Here is a 14,012-nt window from a genome sequence, read left to right on the forward strand (position 1 = left end):
TATACTCTGTGTGAATACAGCCTAAGGGTGCATTCACACTACGGATACGGTGACTGATTCTGAACGTTAAAACACGTTCAGAATCAGCGCGTATAAAGCAGATCCCATATGAGTGTTCCCCATTGAAATGAATGGGCTACTTTTTTCTCTATGAGCGCTCCTATTGAAGTGAATGGGAAGCGCTCGCGTGTACAGCTCGGAATGAGCCGAGCGCCGGGCCCCTTCACACGGCGAGCCATACACGCGAGCGCTTCCCATTCACTTCAATGGGAGCGCTCGTAGAGAAAAAAGTATCCCATTCATTTCAATAGGGAGCGCTTGTATGCCGGCTCCCATTGAAATGAATGGGATCTGCTTTATACGCGCCGATTCTGAACGCGTTTTCAGAATCATCAACCGTATCCGTAGTGTGAATGCACCATAAGGGTTACCGAATTAGCAAAAATAGTCTGACAGGTCTTTTAGTGAATGATTGTGTTGTCAATGATGATAATATTTCAATTTATCTAATTAAATAAAAAACAGACCAAGATAGCTGGGGTGTGGTTATTCATTTATATTCTTTAGGTGAATCGATTATATGTCCAGTTGCTAATATGAGGGCCTGGTTAGCCTGTAGACCACCTGTTTACAGTTCTTTGTTTATTCATAGTAACAATTCCCCTTTAACAGTTTTTCAGTTTCAGGCAGTTATTAATAAATGTCTAGTAAAGCTTAATCTAAGCAATGTTAGCTTTACATCTCACTCTTTTCGGATTGGTGCTGCTACAGAAGCAGCTAGGTTGGGCCTAGATGAGGCTCTCATTAAACAGATTGGTCGTTTGGACTCCAACAGGTACAAGATTTACGTTAAACCAGAGTTATTGCAATGTTAATAAAAAAAAGTTGTTTTTGAGCTCTCTCTTTTGTTTTGTAGGTTCTCAGTTATCAATTTGGATAATAGGTAGAGATGAGCGAGTACTGTTCGGATCAGCCGATCCGAACAGCACGCTCCATAGAAATGAATGGATGCACCTGGTACTTCCGCTTTGACGGCGGCCGGACGCTTAACCCCCCGCGTGCCGGCTACGTCCATTCATTTCTATGTGAGCGTGCTGTTCGGATCGGCTGATCCGAACAGTACTCGCTCATCTCTAATAATAGGCCATTCTTTTATACGTTGGGCAAGAAAGAGAGCTCAGCTGAGGAGTTATACTGCGAACCTCTCATATGCACAGTCCAAGGTTAAGATATATTGGTACGGTGTTCGGGGTCTGTCATGGGACGGCCTTATACAGGAGATAAACAAGTTAATATTGTTGTGGCCTAACCCTAACATCATTATCTTGCATCTAGGTGGAAACGATGTAGGAAAGGTAAAAGCATTAGATCTAATGTGGCACATGTGCAGAGATACGGCAATAGTGAAATGCATGCTTCCAGATTGTATGATAATTTATTCGGAAATTATTCAGAGATTGGTCTGGTCCAGTAAAGAAGGTTTTCATTTTAAGAGAATTAGAAAGAGAGTAAATACGGCAATGGTCAAATATCTGCCTTCCCTAGGTGGCATCTCTTACAGACACGTGGACCTAGAAGGATTCATACCTGGTTTGTATAGAGGTGATTGTGTTCACCTATCTGAGGTGGGAATTGCTATGTTTAACTTGGGCCTGCAAAATGTGATAGATTATGGTCTGCGATGCTTGGTGGGGGGGGGGGGGGGGGGCATGACTTTTTGAGTCATGGCTTGTGGGGCTTTTGTTTCCCAGCTAATGCTGGGGAGACAGTTTCAAGATGTTTATTATGTTAATGGTTATTATTTAATTGATTTAATATTGATTTGATTATTCATTGATTTAAACCCCTTAATAAAGGCATTGTGGCCAAAATTTACTCCACAATTTTAAGTGTATTGGTCTTTATTTATTATTGGTTAAGTTTTATTATGATTTTAATGATATGTTTGTTTTAGGAGCTATTGCGCTATATAATGCCATGCAGTTGTACGTGGGGTCCACGTAGCATCCTTTATATTTAGCTAAGTGTAAGAGAACAGAGCTGTGTGGAGATTTCTGCTACTTCTCTTCAATAGGATCTGACCTGATTTTGGAATATAGCCATAAGGATGCTCCAAGGACCATGTGAATGCAGCCCTAGGGGCCTTCAGAGACTGCAAAGGAAGACATAGGGAACCCTTAGCCTACTCACCTGGATTACATAGGAATATATATATATATATATATATATATATATTAGTGTATACATAAGACACGGGCATAGAAAGATTGGGTAAAAGTGTCCGCCTACAGCTCATCTCAATGGGGGTCACATCACTGAGAAAATCAGAGCTGATGCCTGGAGAAAGTAACCCCCGAGCAATAGAAACCTGACCCGATAGAAGAAAAACCTAATCCAGCAATAGTAAGATGAAAATATGAGAGTTGTGGAGAATAAAGATTCCTGCGAGGAACTAAAGTCCTAACCAAGGAGGAAGATCAGGCTCAATGCTGGAGTGGGGCATTAAATTGGAACTAACTGGAGGACATTAAACAAATAACTAGTAATACAATACTACATTTATAATAAATATAATGAAATTATGCATATATATAATGAAGAATTTAGTATAAAGAAAAAACACACAAAAGCAGCACATAGACAGGAGGATGTAAAATATAATCTAGCTCATCTACAGGGGAAATACTGAGGAAATACATACAAGCGAGACCACACCAAATACTGGATCACTAAATAGATGTAGACTCAGACTCAACATGGAGAAAACAGAGTTCATCATCTTTGCCCCACTTCGTAAGGCCCCTCTACCTGACCCATCTATCAAAGTTAATGATACCACACTTACCCCGGTTTGCACTGACCCCCTGCTACTTACCCACAGGTAACCTCAAATCTTCTCAAGAGCTCCTACTCCGCACTGTTTTTGGCCACTCTCTACACCATCGCCTACAAGATTTCTCCCATGCACCCCCATTCTCTGGAACCCACTAACACTAAAAAATAAATAAAACTGTTCCTCACAAGCATCCAAAAAACCTTGAAGGCTCATGTCGTGAGGAAGACCAACAACCTTCAATAACCCTTTTGCAATTGTACCACCATCTGAACAGCTTCTACCCTCACATACTGTCTCTAATCACCTTACCTCATAGATGGAAAGCCCTGGTCCAGCTGGTCACTGTTAATATTGTACTTGTTTTGTGTATTTTGTGCATTGTATGCAAACTGTTGCGGCTTTGGAAATCGCAGCATGTCAATTATATCTACTGGCTGTCACAGCGATCACATGCCCACACAGGCTGGTCTCCTGGATAATCTCTGAGGTCTCCGCTGTCTATTGACAGTGGAGACTTTGGAGCTGTGTGCAAGGGGGATGGATGGGGGAGGTGCAGAGGAGCATATTCTGCTCATGCACCATACAATGTGATCGCTGTGACAGGCTATCACAGCGATCGTATGCCCAGAAACCACGCAGGCTGGTCTCTGGGCCAAGCTATGAGGTTTCCACTGTCAATAGACAGCGGGACCTCCGAGCTAAGTACAGGAGAGGGGTGGAGGCACAGCGGAGCAATCTGCTCATGTGCCGACTGTCGTTGTGATCGCTGTGACGGTGTGTCATAGGGATCACATACCTGGAGACCACACAGAGTGGTCCCTGGGTGAAGCTCTGAGGTCTCCACTGTCTATTGACAGCAGGACCTCAGAGCTCAGTACGGTGGGGGAGGCGCAGTAGAGCAAGTTCTGCTGGACGTACCGGTACGTCCTGTTAGAACTAGGCAACCACCTTCCATACTTTTATAGTCTATGGGCAGTCCGGAAGTGGTTAATAAACATCTTCTCTTCTCTTTACTAATCTTCACAACAGTCAGTGCCATAGCAACTCTCTGGCTGGATTCACACCAGTGCTCGCAGTCCATTTGGGGGATTCCGTTCAAGCGGACCCGAAAAACGGAAACCCAAACGCTAGTGTGAATCTAGCGTCAGGGAATGAGAAACTGTCACGTGAACTTGATTCTGGTGCCTGGGTCTCTGTATTAGAATTTAATAAGTGCAGTTGTACACTAAGGAAACCGGAAATGATGATGTAGGGGGGTTCTAAAGTGATTCATATAGGAATTTTACAGTTTCCAAAATGCACCTGTTTCATACACTCATATTCAGCCATACCGTAGAATTTGTACCAATACAAAACACCATCGCTGGAACACATACTGTACATATCCAAATGCTCTATTGTAGATGAACAGGCTGAAACAGGTATACCAGCCTAAATTCATGTATTTCTTATCCATTGGATAGTAGAGATAGGAAAACCAATTAGTTACTAACCAGGTTCGACCTGAATATTCCAAATAGTTAGTTTTTTTTAATACAATTAAACAAATGCTGATTTGTCTGTGATTAACTAAAATGGCTGTCAGCACGTGTATTGTGAGTCAGTGTGACATTCTAGCCCCACCTGACATCAGCTTCTCAGCCAATAGACAGTACTAGGTGGACACTTTAAAGTACTGATGTCATATTCACTATATGCGGTACTGTAAGCATGGTCATGTGGCGTTTGCAGTAATGGTGGAGATAAGGAAGGATCTGTGATTCATCTCACTACATCATACAGAGCACAGCTCTGAAAAGCTTACTAATTTATTAGCAATAGAGCTAGAGAATCAAGTTAGGAATCCTAGAATTTAGTCAGATTTAAGCAATTACAGGCAGTTAGTGATAGAACCATAGATAGGATGGGGTGAGGGTTCATATCTGTGCTGTTTGAGGCTGACTGCTATATTCCTGTTAATACAGAATTACAGACGCCATGTACCCTTTCATTGCCAATAATCTAATTTTGTCTAAGTCTGTTGTTCAATAAATAGTTTCATCTGTATACAGTCAGTCCTGCTAGAGACCTGCTAAGTGTTGGTGTAGCATTCTACTCTGATAAAGGGATAATTTTTGATTGACATGGATAAGCTCATTTCCTCATATAAGATTAAATGAATTAAAGCAAGTGTTGGCTTAGTGTATGGTTAAACTCAGAGTTTGTATCGACTACTTGCCATCCGTTTTTCCTTAGACATACCTGTCACTTTTGCTTTGACACAACTTCGTCTGTTTGCCTTTGCTAGGAATTAGATAGATAAGTTGACAGAGTTATACACTATTTTTAAGCCAATTTAAGTGTTTTGTACCCAACTTATTTGACCCAAAACAAATCTGGAACCCAAGTCATCCAAACACGAAACGATTCCTTAGAGGTTCACCAATCTCTATTGGATAAATATAAATGCTTTATTGGAAAGTGTCTTGAACTCACATCAATGAACAGAATGCTGTAAGAATGCAATTAGCAGGGATTGAATATGGCATGGTCTCCCATATATCCTGCCTTTCCAATTATAGTCTATGGCACTGACCAAAAGAGTTAAACCAGGACAGAGCAGATGCATGCAGGTTAGTAAAGTATGTAGTAAAGACACAGGATAGCAGAGTACACTGTCAATGATCAAGCTGTTCTTGTGCCAGTCCCAATGGTCAGCCCCTCATCAACTGTGAGAACGGGAATGCTTTGTATTCCGGTCTGAATGGCGTGATGGTTTTCCTAGATGACCATGGCTGTATTCAAACAGGGACACGTATGATCCCTTCTCTTCTAATTCTCCTATCAATCTAGAACTTATCATCTATCCTATGGCACTGACCTAAACTACATTATTGTAGTTTATTATATAATCCCAGTTTCAAAAAGTTGTAAAGTGTAAAGAAAACAAGAATGCAACAATTTGGAAATCCCACAAAGCCATATATTTTTTCACAACAACACATTAAAAACTAAAAGACAATTTCCAATTTCATTTGCGAAAAATAATTCATTTTCAAATGGATGGCAGCAACACAACTCAGAAATTTTAAAGCAGAGCCATGTCTACCATTGTGTAGCATCCCCTCTTCTTTTTACTATATTCTGTAAATGTCTGGGAACTGAGGAGATCAATTGCTGGAATTTTGGGAGAGGAGTGTTGTCACATTTTTGTCTGAACAAGCTATTCAACAGTCTTGGTTCTTCTTTGCCAGATTTTTCACCAAATGTTTTCTATTGGTGAAAGGTCTTGACTACAGGCAGGTTAGTTCAGTACCCTGATTCTTCTTCTGAAAAGCCATGCGGCTGTGATAGATGCAGTATGTGATTTAGCATTGTCTGTGCATGGGCTACCCTGTAAGAGGCGTTGTCTGGCTAGGCGTATGTTGTTCTATAACTACTAAATATTGCTCAGCATTGATAGTGCCCCTATCATCGGCCCCTGCCATGTGCATTAATATAACTTCATGCCATCAGAGATGAAGACTTTTGAACTGTGAGCTGATACAAGCTGAATGGTCCCTCTTGTCTTGAGTACACAAGACACTACAGCCATGGTTTCCAGAAAGGTTTTCCATTTTGCCTTACTCCATTTTAAATGAATTTTGTCCCAGAGAGGCGGTGTTGTTTCTTGATTGTGTTGATATATGGCTTCTTTGGATAATATAGCTTTGACTTGCATTTGTGGATTGCCCTTCTGACAGTGGGCAAAGATCATTGTCGTTATAACCACACCGATACCTCTAGCCTCGGGGCACATAACAGGAAAGCCAACCGTGTGCTGAATTTAGCGCACTATCAGTTTCTAGCGGTATATAAAACTGCATGTGCCTGAGGACATGAAAGGTCCTCTTTAAGTTGTACAACATCTTACATAACAGTGGTAGCTTAGCTGTAGGACCCCTATAACAATGACAACTGTAGAACCCTAATAGTAACATCAACAAGGCCCCCTGTAACAATTATAATAAAAAGAAAATAGGAGAAATGTAACTTATAACTAAAATCGACACCATCAGAGACAGTCTCACCCTATTCCCCCGACAACACCTCTACCCAACTACTTGCTGCTCCATCACTGACGAAAAACTCTCCTCCCTAATCTTTAAATCTCACCTCACCTCCTGCGCACTTGACCTGATCCAGTCACATCTCATCCCCAAACTCACTGGAGTCATTACTCCAGCGCTAACCCATCTCTTCAACCTATCCCTAACCAATGGATGCTTCTCCTCTGCCTTCAAACATGCCACAGTCACACCCATACTTAAGAAACCATCCCCCTCCCCGTCCTCTCCAGCCAACTATTGTCCCATCTCGATGCTCCCGTACGCCTCAAAACTCCTTGAGTAGCACGTCCACTCAGAGCTATCCTCCTATCTCTCGTCCAACCTGCTCTTTGACAGATTTCAGTCAGGCTTCAGACCACGGCACTCCACTGAAACTGCCCTAACAAAAGTCACTAATGATTGTAAGCCCTTGCGGGCAGGGCCCTCTGCCCCACTGTGCCAGTCGGTCACTGTTATTTTTATATCTGCCTGTATATTTTGTGTATTGTATGTAACCCCCAAATGTAAAGCACCATGGAATTAATGGTGCTATATAAACAAACAATAATAATAATAATAAGAATAATAATTAATGATAATAATAATATAACTGTGGTTTGGTGGTCAAAGGATGGAACAGTGCAGTCATTTCATCTCTCATTGGCACTAGAGTTGTACAACCTACATAATCTTCAATGCCACACAACATGCAGGGAATGCCAGGAAATTGTTTGTGTTCGTCACTTTTGGCATACGTGCCATGGGTTAGCCAGTCGTTTGGCTAAAGTCCTGAATAAACAGTAGAGAGGGAGAAGGGAATACAATGCCAGTCTCACTTTCTCTCCTTCTCTTTGTCTATGAGACTTCATGCTGTTAGAAGAGAGTTCCTGCAAAACTTAAGAACAATCTGATGAGCACAGCAGTAGTATCACACCAGGTAGTTCCTACCCACTCAGCAGACATGAAGGCAGAAAATTGCATCTTCAAAAGGCATGGAGGGGATTGAGAAAAAAAAAAAAAACAGCTTACACACAGTTTCTATAGTATACATCTACAGCAGCCTATAGTGATTGTTATTTTATATTTTGCAAGGCCTTATTAAGGTATATTCTTTTATATTAAACTACCAGCTCGGTGCTAGAAAAAGGACAAATAGGATTTAGTTCTATTCCTGGAGGAATATGACAAAGCTAGATGAGTAAAAGCCAGTCACCAGAATAAAGTATTTACTAACAGATTCCTCATTCATCAATCCTATCTGCGAATCCCTCCATTGGCTTAGAGACAAAACAGAAAATAGATGATTGAGTTAAAAGATATATAGCGTTCCGAGCCTGCCACATCCACGCTAAATCATAGCAAAGAATTACATTTCAATGGTAAGTGTACTCCATCCTAGTTTTTCTTTACTTTGTCAAAAGCACTAAATCCAATATACTTAGAAATCATAATTCAAATGGGATTTTAACATCCAACTCATCAAATCAATTCAATGAACAATGATTCACAGCAGGGGAAATCCAGGAGAACTGAATGCTGTATACTGTAATCTACATTTCTTTCGCACCTGTTATGTTCACTGTGCCAAGTCTGGAGAACAACGCACATAAAAGTGTAGAGAACAAAAACATAAACCCGCTGGAATCTGGAGTCATTGTTACTATCTCTCACACACAGGGCTGTGTGATGTAGTTCAGAAGGTGAGCAGGCAATGAAAGAACGGTGAAGGCACACATATGTAAATGAAGTATTGGATTTACCTGAAATATAATCAGATTCCATAATTAAAGAAAGTATGCTGTATCCTGACAGGCTTGTCTTAGTGCATACAATTCAGGAGTGTCATTTATCAGAATTCTGTGCTGTGATGTTCCTCTGTTATTCTTCCTAGCAATGAATGGATAGATTGACAGCTGGTTGTTACCAGTCTGAGGGATGCTGTATCTATTTCATCTGATACTGTCAGCACTGATTGAACAGTGATATACAATGTAAGGACACAAAACGTCCAGCACATCCAATTATATGGAAACATAGAAACACATTAGTGACGGCGGAAAAATAACACATGGCCCATCTAGTCTGCCCTTACGTTATTACTAGAGATGAGCGATTAGTGAAATATTCGAGATTCGATATTCGTTTCGAGTAGAGCCTCAATATTCGACTACTCGATTGAATATCGAATCCCATTACAGTCTATGGGAAAAAATGCTCATTTCAGGGGAAACCACTATTCGACGAAAGGAGAGTCACCAAGTCCACGAGTAGCAGGAGGAGAGTGTTTAGGAGGAGCACTGTGCAGTTAAAGCACACGGACCCCATTATAGTCTATGGGGTCCATGCGCTTTAACTGCACAGCACTTGCAGATGCGCTGACATTCCATTCCGTTCCGCGGACCCCTTCTGGACGGGAGGAAAGCACTAATCTGAACCGGCCTTTACTTGTCCTGCAGAAACAGCATTGATTGACCGAATGCTATACACTGTATAGCATTCGGCAAATCAACGCTGGTTCTGCAGCGGGCTCATCCTTGCTAGTCGGGAGAGCTGGCAGCTTGCGTTTATAGAGCTTATTTGTTAGTCCAGTGTTAACCCTTGAAATCGGGAACACCAGTTAGGCCATAGGATTAGTGCAGTTGCCTCTGATGAGCCGGCACCTTTAGTCAGGCGGCCTACTAGTGGCAAAGTGTGTCATCAGTGTGAATGTGTGTGTGTATCTCTAGTGAAAAATTATCCTGGCTACAAGCTGACTGTTTCATTGCTGGGTCCGTTATATGCGGGCTCAGTATGAGTTGTGTGTTTGGTCTGGGGTGCTTAAGACAAGTGGTGGCTTCTCCCTAATGAATGGCGGTATAATATTAGCAATAGCCAATTCTAAACAGTGAGGGAAATTGCTAGTGAGCTTTAGTGTACACCTGGACACTCACTCTGTGCTACAGTTCAGCGTTGAACCACACATTTAATTAGCCCTTTCTATCTTTATCTCATGGTTAGTGAGCTTTTAATTAAATTATTAAAAGTTATGTTTTAGTGCACTTTTCTCTTTTTTTGTTTTGGTTGGCCCATGGGTGCATTACCTTAGCTAATTATTCTCGATTGGTCAGTGTGTCTTCAGGCCAAATTGCAAGGCGAAACAGCCAGAAGAATGAGCATCTCGCCGGCTACCGGAATAAACACCTGACCGACTCCCATTGATTTCATCTTTTTGATCGAAATCCTGACCAAAAAACCCTATGTTAACTTACCCTCAAAGTGTAGCCTCCAGAGGCTTGCAGTTTTGCATAAACCTAACTATTCAGTCACAACCCAGACATATAGTGGACCCAGACATATAGTGCCTTGCAAAAGTATTCATACCTTACAACCACAAACTTAAATGTATTTTTTTTTTGAGATTTTAAGTGATAGACCAACACAAAGTAGCAGATAATTGTGAAGTGGAATGGAAATGACACATGGTTTTCAAAATTTTAATCAAATAAAAATATGGAAAATATATATCAGAATAAAATCTCAATAAAACACATTTAAATTTGTGGTTGTAAGGTGACAAGATGTGAAAAAATTCAAGGGGTATGAATTCTTTAGCAAGCCACTGCACATGGAGACTAATTTTGAAACAGTCTTGTTTAATAATGTGTGTCTTGCAAACCTGGATAGTCCAGATAGATATAATAGTGAATGGTTGGTTGATGGCCACTATGTCCCAACAAGGCTGTGTCATCTCATGTTTTGGGCTGGAATAATGGGGAAATTGCTGGTAGGCCCCTTTAGAATCCCCGAAGTTGTGAATATCATCCCTGCAAAGTATATAGAGTTTCTGACTGACCACCGTCTACCATGGTACAAAAAGAAGTGTGCCTTCCTTAGCAAAATCATCTTCATGCATTACAATGTACCATCACATGCAACAAAGAATACATCTGAGTGCTTGGCTGCTATGGGCATAAAAGTTGAGAAACTCGTGGACACCTACCTCCCCTGACCTCAATCCTTTTAAGAACCTTTGGAATATCCTCAACCAAAAGCTCTATTAGGGTGGGAGGCAGTTCAGATCAATACTGCAACTTTAACTGTTGACCATTTTCAGTTCTTTACAACCAATAATATGTTTAGAAACTCTGTTGTGCATAATAATTTGGATCAGTGGATTTAGAATTTGTGAAAAAAAATAATGTTATTCTTGGGAGGTTTGTCCATTGAAATATGATTTAGAATGGTTGAAGATTTGAACATCATGCTGACATTAAAGGGATTCTACCATTTAAACACTTTTATTTTTCTAGTTGACACGTCGGAATAGCCTTAAGAAAGGCTATTCGTCTCCTACCTTTATAAGTTGTCTCCAGCCCACCATTCGGTGAAAAATCTGTTTTTTGTCGGTATGCAAATGAGTTCTCTTGCAGCACTAGGGGTGGGCCCCAGCACTCAAACAGCACTGGGGGCGTCCCCAATGCTGCGAGAGAACTCTCTCCAGTGACGCCTCCTCTTCTTCAGCAACCGCCTCTTCATCTTCTTCTTCCAGCTGGGGTCAGACTTTGGCGCATGCGCAGTCGGCTCTGCCATCGGGACGCAGGCAAGAACCAAGTGCACTGGCCGGCCGGTGGCCATTTTTTGGAGACCACTTATGTGCACATGCGCAGTAGACTCCTGTAGTTCTATGGAGAACAGGAGTGTACTTCGCATGCGCACGTAAGTGGCCTCCAAAACATTGCCGCCGGCCAGCCTGTACACTTGAGAAAGGTCCCAGTGTGGACCGATATGTGGTGTACTACTTTTTCCAATAAAAGGACATTTTCCATCCATACAAGTTGCTGATAGACCAGATTGTTTTTTCTATTGCAAAATTTTGTCTAGAGAGGAGTATATACTGTGTATTGAAGGCAGGCAGAGGGAAAGGTTGTGGAGGGAAGATATCTCAAGTAAAGATGGCTCCTCTACACTTTGTAATGGACTGGAATCCATATCCAGGTTTTGGGTTTGATTATAGCTCCGGGTTCAAAGCTCTAGTCCTGGCTTTGGTTAGAGCCAAAGTTGGAGCCTTAAACACTGGCGAGATAGGAAGTCTCAGTGCACCTGGAAGTCTCAGTGAGCATTCTCTGCTGTGTGTACATAACAGGCTGCTGATGGCTCATCAGCCTTCCCTGCTCTCTCACACATAGCAGAGAGTGCTCACAGAGACTTACGGTTGCTCACTGGAGGCTAATTAGCATATGCATAAAAACGGTCTCATTAAAAAAAACTACTGAGGTGATTAACATACAAAAGGTATGGTGTGGAATATTCTTTCTAAAGGCTATGCAAGTATATGTTTAGTTAAAAATAACTTTTCCCAATGATAGAGCCCCTTTAAGCCGTATTGTTTTGAGTTACCATATGCTGCTGAAAGCTATTTTGTGTTTGGACTTTGTAAACTCCTCTCAATAAAGCACCAGTGTGAACTTGCAGAAGGTCCTCCACGTGTCTTACTTGCCTGGTAACCAGCCCCCCCAAGGTCCCGAAGTTACAATATATATATACACACATATACATTATATACACTTTATAAAGAGATTTTGAAAAGTGCAATTGTGAGCACACAAGCATAAGAATAGCAAACAAGTTATTGAATGTTTTTGTAAGTATATTTCCACTGCAAGAATAACCAAGACACAGATATTTTACTTGTAACAGATTTTCAGATGCTGCATTAGATCTTCTATAGAAATACAAACAAATGGCCGAGGTTCAGAACAATAAATGCATTGGTTGGTGAGAGAAACTGAGTGGGCTACACAAAAGATACTTCAAACTGACTTCTCTAAGCAAGTCCTCCAAAGTAGAAACAAAACCATTCCTCCTATGTATTAACTACAAGGACTAGGATTACGGCAGCAGACTCATTGGCTATTCAGCTGTTGTCAACAACACAGACATTGTAAAAGAAGTGTAGATAGAACGAGAACCTTAAAAGTCTACACATACACAGTGAGTTTTTTTGTTATTGTATGTACTTTGCCTAACAAATATGAAAGCGAACACCTAAAACATAACAAAATTTTATTTTGGATACCCTCCATTAAAAATACTAGATATACTAGGTGTAAACCAAACATCCAAGACGTCTCTGTGATCAGAAACATGAAAAATCAAATAACAAAAGGTGAATACCAAATACATGAGTTAGAACAATGCCAAAGGCGGACCACCAAATTATAATAAAAATCCCAAATTTTATTGACAAATGTTGAAATGAAAACAATCAATATAAATTCATACACAGTAAAAATTACACAAAATGCAACTAATACAACAAAATACATAAACACGTGTAAGGACATAACACAGCACAAAATGATTGTGTAGTAACACAACAGGAAAGCACATTGTGTAAAAATGTAACATGAATGTTTTAATAACACAGTATAAATATCCAAAAATGTTTATCAATCATATAGACCAAGGTATTTCACACTACCGTCATTGTCCGGCAGCTAGTGTCCGTACAAAATCTCGCACGGACATTAGCAGAGGACACTAGCTGTGTCCGTGACACTATTCATTCATTTAAATGGCGATCGGGTGCGTTCTTTTGCACTCCGTGCCTGTCCTTAGCTGTCCGTTTGTAAAGATGTCCGACTTTTCAAGCGGACAGAAAAAACCTACATGTCAGGTTTTGCTGTCCGCTTGAAAAGTCGGACATCTTTAGGAACGGAGGCACGGAGTGCAAAAGAACGCACCCGATCGCCATTTAAATGAATGAAAAGTGTCACGGACACAGCTAGTGTCCTCTGCTAATGTCCGTGCCAGATTTTGAACAGACACTAGCAGTGGACACTACCTGTCGGACAATGACGGTAGTGTGAACGCTCCCTTAGAGATATAAGAATTGTGTCATATAAATATCAATGATAATGTAAGCATATCACAAAGTGCAAGCTCAAGTATACATGTCAGGAAACAAGTTAACAGAAAGACCTTACCATGTGTAAATGCACCCTAACGCGCACATCACCATATTGGCTTCGTCAGGGGGTCGAAACATCAAAATGACTTTGTTTAAAAGTTCACATACCCCAATTCTTAATCCCGTGTATTGCCCTCTCTAACATCAATGACAGCTTGAA

The sequence above is a fragment of the Leptodactylus fuscus genome, chromosome 4 (assembly GCF_031893055.1).
Source record: "Leptodactylus fuscus isolate aLepFus1 chromosome 4, aLepFus1.hap2, whole genome shotgun sequence".
Taxonomy (NCBI): Eukaryota; Metazoa; Chordata; class Amphibia; order Anura; family Leptodactylidae; genus Leptodactylus; species Leptodactylus fuscus.